The sequence below is a fragment of the Manis javanica genome, chromosome 4 (assembly GCF_040802235.1).
Source record: "Manis javanica isolate MJ-LG chromosome 4, MJ_LKY, whole genome shotgun sequence".
In the NCBI taxonomy this organism is placed as follows: Eukaryota; Metazoa; Chordata; class Mammalia; order Pholidota; family Manidae; genus Manis; species Manis javanica.
In genome coordinates, this window is record NC_133159.1 from 111,807,116 (window position 1) to 111,821,499 (window position 14,384).

General features: G+C 46.5%; 1 protein-coding gene across 11 annotated transcripts in view; it reads left to right on the forward strand.

The window, feature by feature from the left end:
* LOC118968465 (palladin-like) overlaps nucleotides 1–14,384 on the forward strand; it is a 175,693-nt gene that overhangs the window by 130,162 nt on the left and 31,147 nt on the right. For 2 of the 11 annotated variants that reach the window (XR_012130395.1, XR_012130396.1), the window contains exons 8-9: nucleotides 8,729–8,802; nucleotides 10,505–11,119. The exons of 6 other annotated variants lie outside the window; for them this stretch is intronic. The gene's annotated coding sequence lies outside the window, so the exon portion shown is untranslated. Of the gene's footprint in view, nucleotides 1–2,632; nucleotides 2,805–8,728; nucleotides 8,803–10,504; nucleotides 11,120–14,384 lie in introns of those variants that run through there. 3 more of the 11 variants (XR_012130394.1, XM_073234676.1, XR_012130391.1) reach the window with 2 other exon arrangements.

Here is a 14,384-nt window from a genome sequence, read left to right on the forward strand (position 1 = left end):
CTAAGTGTTCATCAGTAGCTGAATAGATAAAGAAGAGGTGGTACATATACACAATGGAGTATTATTCAGCCATAAGAAGAAAACAAATCCTACCATTTGCAACAACATGGATGGAGCTAGAGGGTATTATGCTAAGTGAAATAAGCTAGGCAGAGAAAGACAAGTACCAAATGATTTCGCTCATCTGTGGAGCATAAGAACAAAGAAAAAACTGAAGGAACAAAACAGAAGCAGACTCACAGAACCCAAGAAAGGACTCACAGTTACCAAAGGGAAAGGGACTGGGGAGGATGGGCGGGAAGGGAGAAATAAGGGGGAAAAGGGGGCATTACGATTAGCACATATCATGTAGGGGAGTGGGGCATGGTGAAGGCAGTAGAGCACAGAGAACAAGTAGTAATTCTATGGCATCTTAGTATGCTGATGGCAGTGACTGTAATGGGGTATGTGGTGGGGACTTGATAACGGGGGGAATCTAGTAACCACAATGCAGCTCATGTAAATGTATATTAATGATACCAAAAAAATGGGCATATAAAAAATGAATAAATTTAAAAATCTCTGGCTGTGATAGTGTATTCATCCCTTTCTCCTTGCAGTCCTGTCAGTTTTTGGCTCATGAACTTTGACGCTTTGTTATTAGGCACATCCCATTAACAATTATAATGTCTTCTTGGCAAATTGGCCCCTTTATCATAGTGTATTGGCTCTCTTTGTGCTTGATAATTTTCCTTGCTCTGAAGTCTGCTCTGCCTGAAATTAATATAGCTACTCAAGCTTTCTTTTAACTAATATTAGCAATGGTATATCCTTCTCCATCACTTTAATCCATATGTATTTTCATATTTAAGGGAGATATCTTGTATCTAGTTGGCTGGGTCTTGTTTTTTGATCCCGTCTGACAAATCTCTCTCTTTTAATTGGTGTATTTAGACCACTGGCATTTGAATCAATTATTGATATAGCAGATCATGCCTATCATCCTTCTTACTTTTTGTATCAGGTACCATTGTTCTTTGTTCCTTTTTTTGTATTTTACTTGTTTTCTGCCATTTGTGGTATTAAGCATTTTATGATTCTATACAGACAATGATGTACTGGGTGAAATTAATGGCAGTAAAAAGGCCTTTAATGATGTGGTGTTACAGTGTGGAGGAGGAGAAGTATTTCACAGTCTTGACTCGTTTTCAGTCGTACAGTAGCCTGTGCCCCTCAGCCATGTCCTCACCAGTACCTCTTAGTTTTCTCCCCAGCTTAGGAGGCACAGAATAGATAAAAGGGGCTGGAGTTGGCTGACAGAACTCCAAAGGGTTAAGCCTCTGGCAAAACAGTTTCTTTTGAAGGAAGGCCTTGGTAAGAATAACAGAATTCTCTGGTATATTTCAAAATTGTTCCTTTCCTCTCCACACTGCCAGAACCCCAAAGGGATTTTTTTCTCTGATTATTATAGAACAACCTGGTAGAGCTCCAAGAAGTAAAACTCACAGAAGTATGGGGGCTTCCCTAGAGTCTCTGACTCACAGACTTGTCCACGGTGAGCCTCCAGGTATTCACCAATTACAGTAAAGGTTTTCCTAACCTCTGCACTGGCTTCCACAGAGGTTTCCACTCCTGTGAATCTCCAAAGGGATTTCATGAGCCAGGGTTTCTGTTCTGGTTAATTACTGTTCTCTACATCTGCCTGTGACCTGCCTTGTAATCTTGCTTCTCTGATGGACCTGAGAGAAGTGCCATTGATTTTTCAGTTTGGTCCGGTTTTCATCTGTTGCTGTACTAGAAACTAGAAGTCTTGTATGTTTCCTACAATGGAATAAAACATGTTAATTCTCAATATTTCTAATGTTTTAGATTGTAGTGTATTAGCTATATCTAAGGTTTACTATTTTTAAAACTGTATCTATACCTTTATAAGCTACAGGAAGAGAGTTTCTAATGTTTTGTCAGAAAATGTTTAAGGTCATAGAACAATCACATTTTTACTAATATTATTCATGCCTTCAAACAGATGTTTTCTTACTATATCCGCTTTTCTAATATTTCTCAGCCCTCACCTGATCTCAATGTATTATTGAACTATCATCTCAATTTTCCTTGGGAACAACATTTAGAACTTTATGTTTAAAGTTATTTTTTATTTTCTATATTAATTCAGTTTCTACAGGTATCTTTCCTTACCACCCAATCTAGTTTCTGTGCTACAATAGGAATTAGGTAAAGTGTTATCAGGGAGACCGTGTATATTGGGAAACCACTGATGAGTGATATGTTGCTTATTTTTTTCCTCTCTTTGTTGATTCTGGCAGCCCAAGATGCCCTTTTTTGATCTGATCCAAGTGCCCAAATAAGGACACTACCATAGCAAAGACCTGCCTTTAGTTCATGTGTACATGTCAGGAATAGATGAACACCAGGCTGAGCTTTTCTCTGTGGGTGTTTTGCAGCATCTCCCAAAGCCCTTTCTTTGTCTCCTGCCAACACTGCTCAGGTGGCTGAGGCTCTCCAAGATGAGTGATACCTCCTCTCTCCTGAGCTCATCTGTGGGCTCATGGCCCTGGTTTTTTCTTTCTCTCCATCCAATCATATTTGAAGGGCCCCCACCCGTAAGATAGCGAACTCCCTGCTTCTCTTCCAGGTCTTTGGTTCCCGGCGGTGCCACCCGAGGCCCAATCACCTCTCACCGAACCCCCCAATCCCAGCACCTGGCCAATAGCCACCAGTCCCATTGAAGTGACACCTCAGTCAGCTTATGTCCCTCCCTATATAACCTAGTACTTTTCCCCAATAAAATGGAATTCTCCAGTGAATTGCTGCCGTGTGTTGCTCCTTCCTTTCATTGGTGCCGAAATTGAGGAGACGGAAAACCCCAACTGGGCCCCGTCTTCCCCCAACACCAGCAGCAGCTTGCCCTCGTCCTCTTTTTCCGGTGCTGGCTCCTCACACTCACCACTCCTCTTTGGCCTTTGGGTAAGTTTTCCCCCAGAGCGGGCCGCTCTTCCCCGAGTGATCACAGCGCCATTGACTGTGATCATCTGGCAAGGCCCTGACACTTGGGGACGAGGAGGGAACTCTCCCCGCCTCAGGCCTTCACAGCTGCGGTGGACCCTCGGGCCCCTCCTCCAACAGTCATAAACACATTCACCGCTCCTTCCATTAGTGCCGAAACTTTTTAGGCAAAATTTCCCCGGGGTGGGCCACTCTCCCCAGAGCTATTGCAGCGCCATTGACCGTGATCACACGGCAAGGCCCTGACGCTAGGGGATGAGGAGGGAACTCTCCCCACCTCAGGCCTTCATGGCTGTGGCGGACACTCAGGCCCCTCCTCCAACAGCCATAAACGAGGTGACTCCTTTGTAGATGAGAACGCTCCCATTCCCCCTCTCTTCCTCCTTCCGTTCCTTCCACCAAAAATTCCTAGTACTAGGTTCCTTGTGACTCCAGCACTCTGCCTTCTTAGAGAAGTCTGGGTGACGACCCACACTTCCTAAGAAATTCCGACTTGTATACGAGTTTCCGCAGACCACCAAGGATCACGGGGACACCCTTGGTCTCCTTGCGGTCTGCCCCCAGTCTGAGGATCTCCTTTCATCTTGCCCTGTTTGTCTTCTTCTCTGTCCTTTAGCCATGGGAGCCTCCTCATCCCTCCCTAAAGACTCACCTCTAGAATGCCTGCTCAAGTATCTAGCCACCCTCTCCCTGATGCCTGATATAAAACCAAAACTTCTCCGTAAATACTGCTCCCAAGATTGGCTGACATACCCCCTAGACAATCACAACCAATGGCCCACAGGGGGAACTCTTGATCGTAACATCACTTGCAATCTTTTTAACTACTGCCAGCGCCTGAAAAAATGGAAGGAGATTCCCTATATCAAGGTTTTTTGCCTCCTAGCCCCAAATCCCGGCCTCTGCACCACCTGTTCCCCACCCCAAGTTCTCCTAGTCTGCAGGCCACCTCCCTCCCCTCCACACACTCCCAGTCCCTCTTTGATTACCTTTGACCCGGCTGACGAACCTCTGCCATACAGGGTTCTTCCTTCAGCCCCTCCCCCTCCTACAACCCCTCCGCCCTCCTCCGCCATTGCCACCGCCTCCACCTCCTCCCCCGCAGAGGCCTCCCGCCCACTCCCTTCCCCTTCTTCTCCTAAAACAGCCCTTCCCCTTCCTCCCCCACCATCTTCTCCCCCATCTCACCTCCGCCTTCACCCCCCTCACCTGCCCCTCCCCCGTGGATTGAGCCTGAGCCTTTCAGCCCCCCTTTAACTAGGTCCCGGGGGCCTCCTCCATCTTTGCCCTCATCACCTGTTTCTCCCCCAGACTGAGCCAAAACCCTTCAGTCCCCCTCAGACTCTATCCTGGGGACCTCCCCAAATTATTGCCCCCCTCCGAGAGGGGGCAGGACCCGAAGGCATCGTGTGAGTTCACGTACCTTTCTCCTTAGGGGATTTAGCCCAACTTGAAAAACGCCTTGGTTCCTTTTCCACTGATCCTATGACATATATCAGGGAGTTTCAATGGACCTTCCAGTCTTACAGCCTCACACATCGTGACATTTTCATGCTCCTAGCCAATACCCTCCTTCCTGAAGAGCGTAGACGAGTTTGGGACTTTGCCCAAATGCACGCTACCGAAAGCCACAGGACTGACCCCACCTATCCCACTGGCCCCACTGCTGTCCCCAAACAAGACCCACACTGGGATTATAACATTGCCGTGGGTCTCCGCTCTCGAGATATCTTCACCTGCTGCTTAATAGCAGGTCTGAAAAAGGCAGCTTGTAAAGCAGTCAATTTTCAAAAGCTCCAAGACATAATTCAAAGGAGGGAGGAAACTCCCTCCAAGTTCTTAGACAGAGTCACTCAAGCCCTATTACAGTATACCAGCCTAGACCCAGAAACGCCTGACGGAAGACATGTCCATATGACATACTTCCTAGCTCAAAGCTACCATGACATTAAAGCTAAACTCAAAAAGTTAGAACAGGGCCCCGCTACCCCGCAGACTGAGATCCTAACAGTGGCCTTTAAAGTCTTCCATAACCACAAGGAGGAGAAAGAACACCATAAACAAAAGGCTGATCAGGCCAACTTTCAGATGTTGGCCCAGCTGATAAAACCACAACCTGGGCGCCCCTCCACAAACAAGTCCCCCCCAGAAGCTTGTTTCAAGTGCGGAAAAGAAGGACATTGGTCAAGGGCGTGCCCCTTCCCCAGACCTCCTACCACCCCATTCCCCAGATGCCACAAAAAAGGCCACTGGGGGTCTGATTGCCCAACCACCTGAAGGGGAGACTGGATGAACAACCCCCATCCTAAGCCCGCCATAGTGGGACTGGTGGAGAAGGATTGATGGGGCCTGGGGTCTTCTGGCCCGACCATTTCCATCACCAAACAGGAGCCCAGGGTTACTTTAACAGTAGACGGTCGCCCCATCTCCTTCCTCCTAGATACAGGAGCCACCTTCTCGGTCTTCAGAGAATACTGGGGCCCTACCACGCCAGCCATTACTCCTATAGTCGGGGTAGGAGGAAAACAGATCTTCCCATTGAAAACCCCTCCCCTTTTATGCACAATCCAGGACAATCCCATACCTTTCTCCCACTCCTTCCTAGTTATGCCCCAGTGTCCCATCCCTTTACTAGGACGGGACATCCTTTCTCTCCTCCATATTTCCATAACTATATCCACTCCCACAGTGCCCAGTACTCCCTTTCTAATGGCCCTCATAGCCGATGGCCCCCCTCTACCCAATGAAAGCTCCAGTTCTGCCCTCACACACCCTGTAAATCCCAAAGTTTGGGACATTACAAGCCCCTCTGTGGCTGTATGTCCTCCTGCCTCTGTCAAGTTATGTGACCCCTCTCAGTATATCTGTCAGCCCCAATACCCCCTAACCACTTCAGCCCTCATAGGCCTTCAACCCATCATTCAAGATCTTTTAAACAAAAATTACCTCAGACCCACTCACTCCCCATTTAATACCCCCATATTAGCTGTTAAAAAAACCAATGGATCTTTCCGCCTTGTCTAAGACCTTTGCCTCATCAACATGGCCGTCATCCCTATCCATCCCTTAGTCCCAAATCCATACACCCTTTTATCACAGATTCCTGCCTCAGCCTCCCACTTCTAAGTCCTAGATCACAAGGACACACTTTTTTCTATCCCTCTGGACCCCTCCTCCCAAGATTTTTCACCTGCACCTGGACAGACCCATACACAAGACATTCTGAACAACTCACTTGGACAGTTTTGCCACAAGGTTTCCTAGATAGTCCCCATATTTTTGGACAGGTCCTAGCTCAGGACCTCAAACAGTTTCATCATGATCACTCCGAGCCCACCGTATTACAATACATGGACGATCTTCTACTCTGCAGTCTCTCATGGGAACAGTCTCAACTTGACACTGCCTCCCTACTTAACCTTCTAGCTTCCAGAGGTTACCGGGTATCCCCCGTCAAGGCTCAGATCTCTTCCCCTTCTGTCACTTACCTCGGATTCCTTCTATCTCAACAAAGAAAGTCCATTACCTTGGACAGAAAACGACTCCTCTCGGACCTGCCCGTTCCCAAAACCAAGACAGAAATCCTTTCCTTTCTGGGCCTGGCTGGGTATTTTAGAGCATGGATCCCTAACTTCTCCCTGTTGGCAAGACCCCTATACGACCTCAGCAAGGGCCCCCCTGAAGAAACATTATCCTCCTCACCCCGACACTCCTTCATTAAGCTCTGTCAAGCCCTTGTGGAAGCCCCAACTCTCCATCCTCCTGATTTGTCAAAGCCCTTCTCATTATACATTCATGAGAGGTCCAGTCAAGCTCTAGGAGTCCTAGGCCAATATTATGGCCCATCCTTTGCCCCAGTAGCTAATCTTTCCAAGCAATTAGACCCCACAGCTCGAGGATGGGCCCCCTGCCTGCGGGCATTAGCCGCTGGACAGCTCTTGCATAAGGAAGCTCATAAACTGACATTCGGGGCGCCCCTTACCATTCTGTCCCCACACCACCTAAAAGACCTCTTAACCTACAAAAGTTTACAGACTCTCCCTCCCTCCAGACTCCTGACCTTACTGTCCTGTTTCCTCCAAAATCCAGACATTTCTTACCTTCCCTGCCAGCCCCTGAATCCGGCCTCTCTTCTTCCTCTACCCTACTCTCCTCATCCTCCCTCGCATGATTGCCTAGAAGGCCTTCACAACTTCCTTCCGTGCCACTCCACGATCTCCGAAGGAGCCCTCTCACACTCCGACCTCATATGGTTTACTGATGGGTCCTCCTTTAAACATGAGGGCACCCACTACACAGGATATGCAGTAGTCTCCCTCGAACACATCATCGAGGCACAAGCCCTACCCCCCGGTACAACCAATCAACAGGCCGAACTCATTGCAGCCACCAGAGCTTGCACTCTGGCCCGGGACATGTCTCTCACACTGTACACTGATTCCAAATACATATTCCACATTCTCTTTTCCCATGCAGCAGTATGGAAAGAACGAGGCCTCCTCACCACAAAAGGAAATTCTATCACTAATTCAGCCTTAATTACCAAACTTATAGAGGCTTCACAACTCCCACACCAACTGGGCATAGTCCACTGCAAATCACATCAAAAGGATGACTCCCCCATTACAAGGGGTAACAACAAAGCTGACAGAGTAGCCCGGTTGGTTGCCCTATCAGAAGACGCACCAGACAACGATCCATCTGCCCTTGCAGTTTTAGCCTTATCACAAGACACCCTCTGTTCCCAGGACAAAGAGTCCCTCTTCTGCTTCTTACATGATCTGTTCCATCCTAACCCCCAATCCTTGATCCATTTTTTACAATCCTTTTTCTCTCTGTCTCCTGAAGACAAAACCCTACTTAACCAAATCACCCGCAGGTGCACCATCTGCCAACACACTAACCCTAATACCCCCCTCAAGGCCCGACCCTTCCCGGCTCATCAAGCAAGGGGTACTGTCCCCGCTGCAGATTGGCAAATAGACTTCATTAACATGCCCCCCGTATGGCGTACCAGATACCTACTCATGTTGGTAGATACATTTTCAGGATGGGTCGAAGCTTTCCCCACCACTAACAAATGAGCTTCCGCAGTTGCCTCTATCCTCCTCACCCAGATCTTTCCTAGGTTTGGGATGCCCACTTCCCTCCAATCATATAATGGCCCTGAGTTCACTGCCCAAATCATTCAGAACCTCTCCAAGTCGCTCTCACTCCCCTGGCATCTACACTGTCCTTATCAACCACAGGCTTCAGGAAAAGTAGAAAGAGCCAATAGGACTCTAAAAGACATCCTGACCAAACGATCTCTAGAATTACACCTTGACTGGGTTCGCTTACTTCCCTTAGCTCTACTCTGCATTCGGGCCCTCCCAAAAAAACCTTCCTTCTTGTCACCCTTTGAGATCATTTGCGGCCACCCAATTTTACCCCCAGGGCTCCCTCCCCACAAAGGACCAATTCCTCCCAACATGGCCCTTCTGCTACTCTTTCTCCTCTGCACCGAATTATGGAAATATCAGGATTGGCTCCTCCCAGATCCATCCGCTTCCCAAAACCCTCCTGTCTTACGACCCAGTCAACTAGTGTTTTATAAGCCTCCAGAAAATAAGCCCCCTCTCACCCCAAAATGGGAAGGTCCACACCCAGTCATTCTCTGCACCCCCTCGGCCGCTAAGCTCTCACTGCCTGATAACTCTGTCACCCCTTGGATTCATATCTCCAGGTTGAAACCAAACATCCAGGACCCACCTTCTCTGGACACCCAAGACCCATCAGTCACAACCCAGAGTCCTTCAGGTACAGCCCAAGACACTGTCTAATCTACTATGCTTCATCCCTCTGATCCCTTGAAACTCCGCATCTCCCGTTCACCCCCTTTGCCATCTATACCCAAATCATGACTTTTTCCTTGTTTACTGCTCTCTCGCTTTTTTTCTTGTTCCTGTTGTCTTCCCCGCCTCCCCAGCCTCCTTTGTATGGCGGTTCAAGGTCAGATAGACTTACACACAGCATCAAACAAAAATTACTGCCCTCATTACCACATCAGACTGCTCTCTAAAAGGCTGCTCCGAGCCTTTGTACCTTCACTTTCCTCCCTCCACTGAAGTGTTCACTAGCAGCCCCCTTTTCATTCCCTACCTCTGCTTCCTCTATGACCAGAAACAAGCCTCATGCAAGCATTGGCCAGACACCTATGGGGGATGTCCCTACTGGTCATGCGCCATTCACTACATGGGTGACTTTCGGTACCCACAGTATTACTCCTCCAACCATTTCAGAAAATATCCTAATGGCTTATTCTCCTTATCAATCCCAGATCCCTGGGACTCTCGATGGACCACCGGAGTCACAGCCTCAGTCTACTATGAGTGGTCCTCGACCCCCCACAGTACCCTTCATATCTCTCGAGTGTATGTTCCCTCTCATTCCCAGATCTCTCAAGTTGCATCAGATTCAAACATTTGACGGAGCCTCTTCATCTTCCTATCCCCGCCCCTCTTCTAATTTCTCCTACTCTTGGTTACAGCTCATTGAAGACACCACTATCTTTCTCACCCACACCCTCAACACCGCCAATTGTTTCTTGTGCGCATCACTACAGCACCCACTGCTGGCCGCCGTGCCCCTTAATATTTCCAACTACTCCTTCCATGCAGAAGGACAACCCCTCCGCCCCCTGGCAGACATACCCCTATGGGAACCAGAATATGCAGATAATCTCACCATCCACCACTGTGTAGGCCCAACTCCACCCCCCTCCAGTGCACTTCACTGCCTCTTTATCTACACCCCCACCTCCGACTCTAAAACTTTTATACAACTAGGACACTTCTTTTGGTGTAATGGCAGTCTTTTCAACTCACTGCCTCCCAACTCCAATATACCCTGCATTCTTGTCACCCTAATCCCACAGCTTACACTTGACAGCATGGCAGAATTTCTTGAGCTCCAACCTCCCTTGCCCTCATGCACAAAAAGGGCTGCTTTCCTTCCCATCATGGTCGGTATCTCTTTGGCCACCTCAGCCATTGGGGCAGGATTTTCAGGGGGAGCCTTGGGTCACTCTCTGTGAGCAATTAAAGATCTCAATGCCAAACTTGAGGGAGCCCTGACATCCACTGCCAATTCCCTGGCCTCTCTCCAAAGACAGGTCACTTCACTAACTAAAATCACCCTTCAAAACCGGCGGGCCTTAGATCTGCTTACAGCCGAGAAGGGTGGAACCTGTGTCTTCCTTCGGGAAGAGTGCTGCTATTACATCAATGAATACGGCATTGTAGAAACTGACATTACCAAACTCACCAACCTTGCCTCCAGTCTCCACTCTGTTTCCAATTCCAACCCATTCTCTTCATTACTAACAAACCCCCTCCTTACCTGGCTCTGGCTCATTGCAGGCCCCATAATAATCATTCTTCTCGCCTGTCTCTTCTTACCCTGTATAATAAAGTTCATCAAATCCCAAGTCAGAAAAATCTCTAATCAAACTTTCAACCAGCTTTTACTCAGGAACTATCAGCTTCTGGCCACAGAAGATCCCTCACCCTCACGTAACCTCCTCACCACATGCTGAGATGGACCCCTCTCTCCACTGGAAATTGTTCCTGGAAACAATGGCCGCAGACACCTGGCCTCTGACACCCATATCCTCTTGGCATCATTGGAATCAACAAGTCCTCGACCTATGGTTACAGGGAACCTTCATTGATTTCCAACCTGAAGTCCACATCTACTTGTCCTTACTGTGGGGAGTCCTATCAACCCTTTCCTCCCAATCCTCAAGCCCTCACTCCCTTCTCCGCCCCCGTTCAGCAGGAAGCAGTCAGAGAGAAAGCAATGTCCACAACCCCATAGAGGAGAAAGGGGGAAATGAAGGGCCCCCACCCATAAGATGGCGAACTCCCTGCTTCTCTTCCGGGTCCTCGGTTCCCGCCGGTGCCACCCGAGGCCCAATCACCTCTCGGCACCCCCGCAATCCCAGCACTTGGCCAATAGCCACCAGTCCCGTTGAAGTGACACCTCAGTCAGCTTATGTCCCTCCCTATATAACCTAGTATTTTTCCCCAATAAAGTGGAATTCTCTGGTGAATTGCTGCTGTGTGTTGCTCCTTCCTTTCAATATTCACTCATACATTCCAAAAAGCCCTCAAAGTACCCTTTCTCTTTTTAGCAATGTTGTTAAATCTTAATCATATACTTGCATATTCCTTTCTTAATTACAATGGAATATTGGAAGAGCAAATCATTAATTTTGACCCCCATCAACCTATGACTCACACAACACCTCTCCCTTGGGCCTCAGCCTGTGACATCCATTTGGCTTTCTGATATCTTTAATGTTCTAGATTTGTAATGATTTGGCTAATTTCCGAGTTGTGTGACAATAAGCAAGGAGTCAACTTAGCACTACAGAAGTGCAGCTTAGAGCCAGGGACCAGAAAGAAAGACTTGAAAACCTAGTAGCCAGTAAGTTTTATTTGTGCTTTATGAAAGTCCTTAGTGTGAATGGAAATGGGGAAGAGCAGTTTAATCTAATCTAATCTAATATCACAGATCCTTGCACTGAAATGAAAAAAAAATACATAGTTCCTGGCTCAAGTCATTCTAATCTGTTTGTATAAACAGTAACACATAAGGAAAACAAACACTACTAAATGATGGAAACAATCAGTAATTAATTACCAGGTCAGGGAGCACAGATTAGGCTGGCTATGTGAATTCACTAAAGGAGAATTCCAAAAAGCACTGGCTTCTTCTGGGAAGACTTCTTCAGAAACATAGGGTTTGAGCTGAAACTTGAACAGATATGTAGGAAGGAGAACAAAGGGCCTTCAAGGTAGCGAACAAGACAGACACAGTGTCAGGAAGGAGCACAGAGGGTTTATGAAATGAGAGTAACCCTGGCTGATTAGGGGACTGGTACATGATGGGGAACAGTGGGAGTGAGGCTGGCTGAGGCTGGTTAAATAAAATAGATGTAGATTGAAGAGGAAGAGAGGGTGGAAAGACAGAGAAACTGGAAAGCCCTTGAAGATGTAGATCAGCATAATACTATTGGGAAATCAGTGATACTTTTGATACTATATGAATGTCTAATTTTAAATAAGCACAGGGACACAATAAAAGAAACAAACCACTGGTACACTTGATACAGGCCAAGATGCCAGACCCAAGAGGATACAGTGTTTCCACATGTACATGTGCTGACAGAAGTCAGTATAAGGGTTACCCCTGAGGAGTACAGAGTGGGAAGATGTGAGACAGAACATTTTAGGCTGCTAGAAATGCCTTATGATATCTTTTTCTGGCATTGAATACATGGGTGTATAAACGTGTAGAAACTCACCTATGGTCAGGGCAATTAGTGTTTGTTGTTTTTGTGTATACGTTTAAAAAACTGATTAGGATCATGAGACTGTCTGTCCATGAAGGAAATTTTAGTCAAGGAATAGCCAAGGTATTAATGCAGTAGTAAGTTATAATCTGCTCAGAGTGGACTAAAATGTCACAATTAGGAATAAGAGGCAATATGGGTAAGAAAAAAAGACCAATTTTGATGGTTGGGTGAGCTGGATACATTAGATGATTCTGCTTTCAATTTAAGAACTTTGGCAGTGTTTGGATACCTCTGCACAAAGAAAGAAGGCAAATACAATTTTATTGAGCATATGCCATTGCTCAATACTCAATCCCTGGGCTATGTTTTATTCATTTAATATTACGTTTTGTAACTAAGAAAGTGAATGTGAGAGAGGTAGCTGATTTTTATACTACAGGTTGAGGAACCTACCAATTAGCTCACATTCCTAAGTTCGAAGTCATAGGAAAGGAATCAAGAGGAAATGAGTGGTAAGTGCCCAGAGCCATGAAACATTCCTGGGAGCTCTCAGTAACCACCTGAGATGAAGTCAGAGAAGTTGAGCTGTTTGAGAAGGACAATGAATCAAATAAAGGCAGAAGGCTAAACCCTGCGTTCTGCAAAGTGACAAATGTTAGGGCATGAAACAGTGAAACATTCTAACAAAAAAGAAAATCACATGCCTGCCCCAACACAGAATTATCCTTAGCCCCATGCCAGCATTTGTCAAAGGCCTTCCACAAAATACAGCCAATCAGCCAAGTGAAGGTCGCTTTGCAGAAAGGGTTGTTGTCAAGTAAATCTGTAAGACTGAATTAAGCAAGTTAAATCAATGCTTCCCTCCAAAGCGTCTCAGAGTCCATAGTGCAGCACATAAGGGGATGTGGTGGGCAGCTTTTCCCAAATGCTTCAGACCTGCATTAATATCATCTAAAACCAGTGCTGTGCAAGGTAGAAACAGTGAGATGCTGCTCTCACCATGTAATATCATGTGAAATTCTCAAAATCCATTCTTTCTTCTGCATTTGCTCACATTGTTCCTACCACCTGAAATGCCCCACCTATGCTCCACATGCCAAAACTCTACCCATCTTTTAAGATCCAAGAGATAAGGAAAGGCTTGTAGTACCAAAAAGTGAGAGAAAGAAATCCTTTGATCTACATTCCCCGCCTAAGAAAAAAGAGAACCCTAAAACCCTAGTGCAGTGCCATTAATTCTGTGAGTGAGTGAGCACTGTAAGGGTCAGTGTGCTGCAATGTGTATATGGTATTTGATCTCTGAGAGATCTTCCTGGTGACTTTCATGAACCAGCTTAATTATTAAAGAAGCCACTGTTTTTGCTTCAGCCCTCATATCCAGGGAATATTAAAGTTCAAATGCTCCTGGATACTGGCAAATCTATCCACCTCATATCCCAGATAAGGAAGCTGAGCCCTTGATAGGATAGTTTATATAGATAAAAGATAAGGAAACAAGATAATGGCAGATCTATCATTTAGACTGTGGATTCTGATATTTTGTACAATACCAGGACATTAGTTCTACTGATTTTGAGACAATGTGTGTCCTATCCATCCTTTTCTACTGCTGTGACTAAAAGAGGTGCAGTCAGGAGTTGTTCAAAAGGGAAAATAAAACTTTAGAAACTCCCAATTTATAAATCAAGGGAAATCTATCAGTCTTGTTATTTAAGCTACTTGAATACTACTTATCAGCTACACTCAGGAACAATGAAGTTCCTATAGGATTATTAGCATGTCAGCTTGTTCCATGGGCTCCCTCTATGTCATGTTCAAGTAAATTAGTAATTACTTAGTGGAACTCCAGGGTGGGAAATCCAGGGGCAATATACCTTTGAAACCGAAATCAGTCAAGGGGAGAAATAAAGTGGGAGAAATCCGTTCATTTCTTACAAGCAGTCCACTTTCACTCTCCTGTTGTCTCTCCCAACCCAGCTGCAGAAGAAGGGGCCCCTCCCAACCTCTCCAGTCGATATGGCCTTGCTTCCCCCTGTAATTA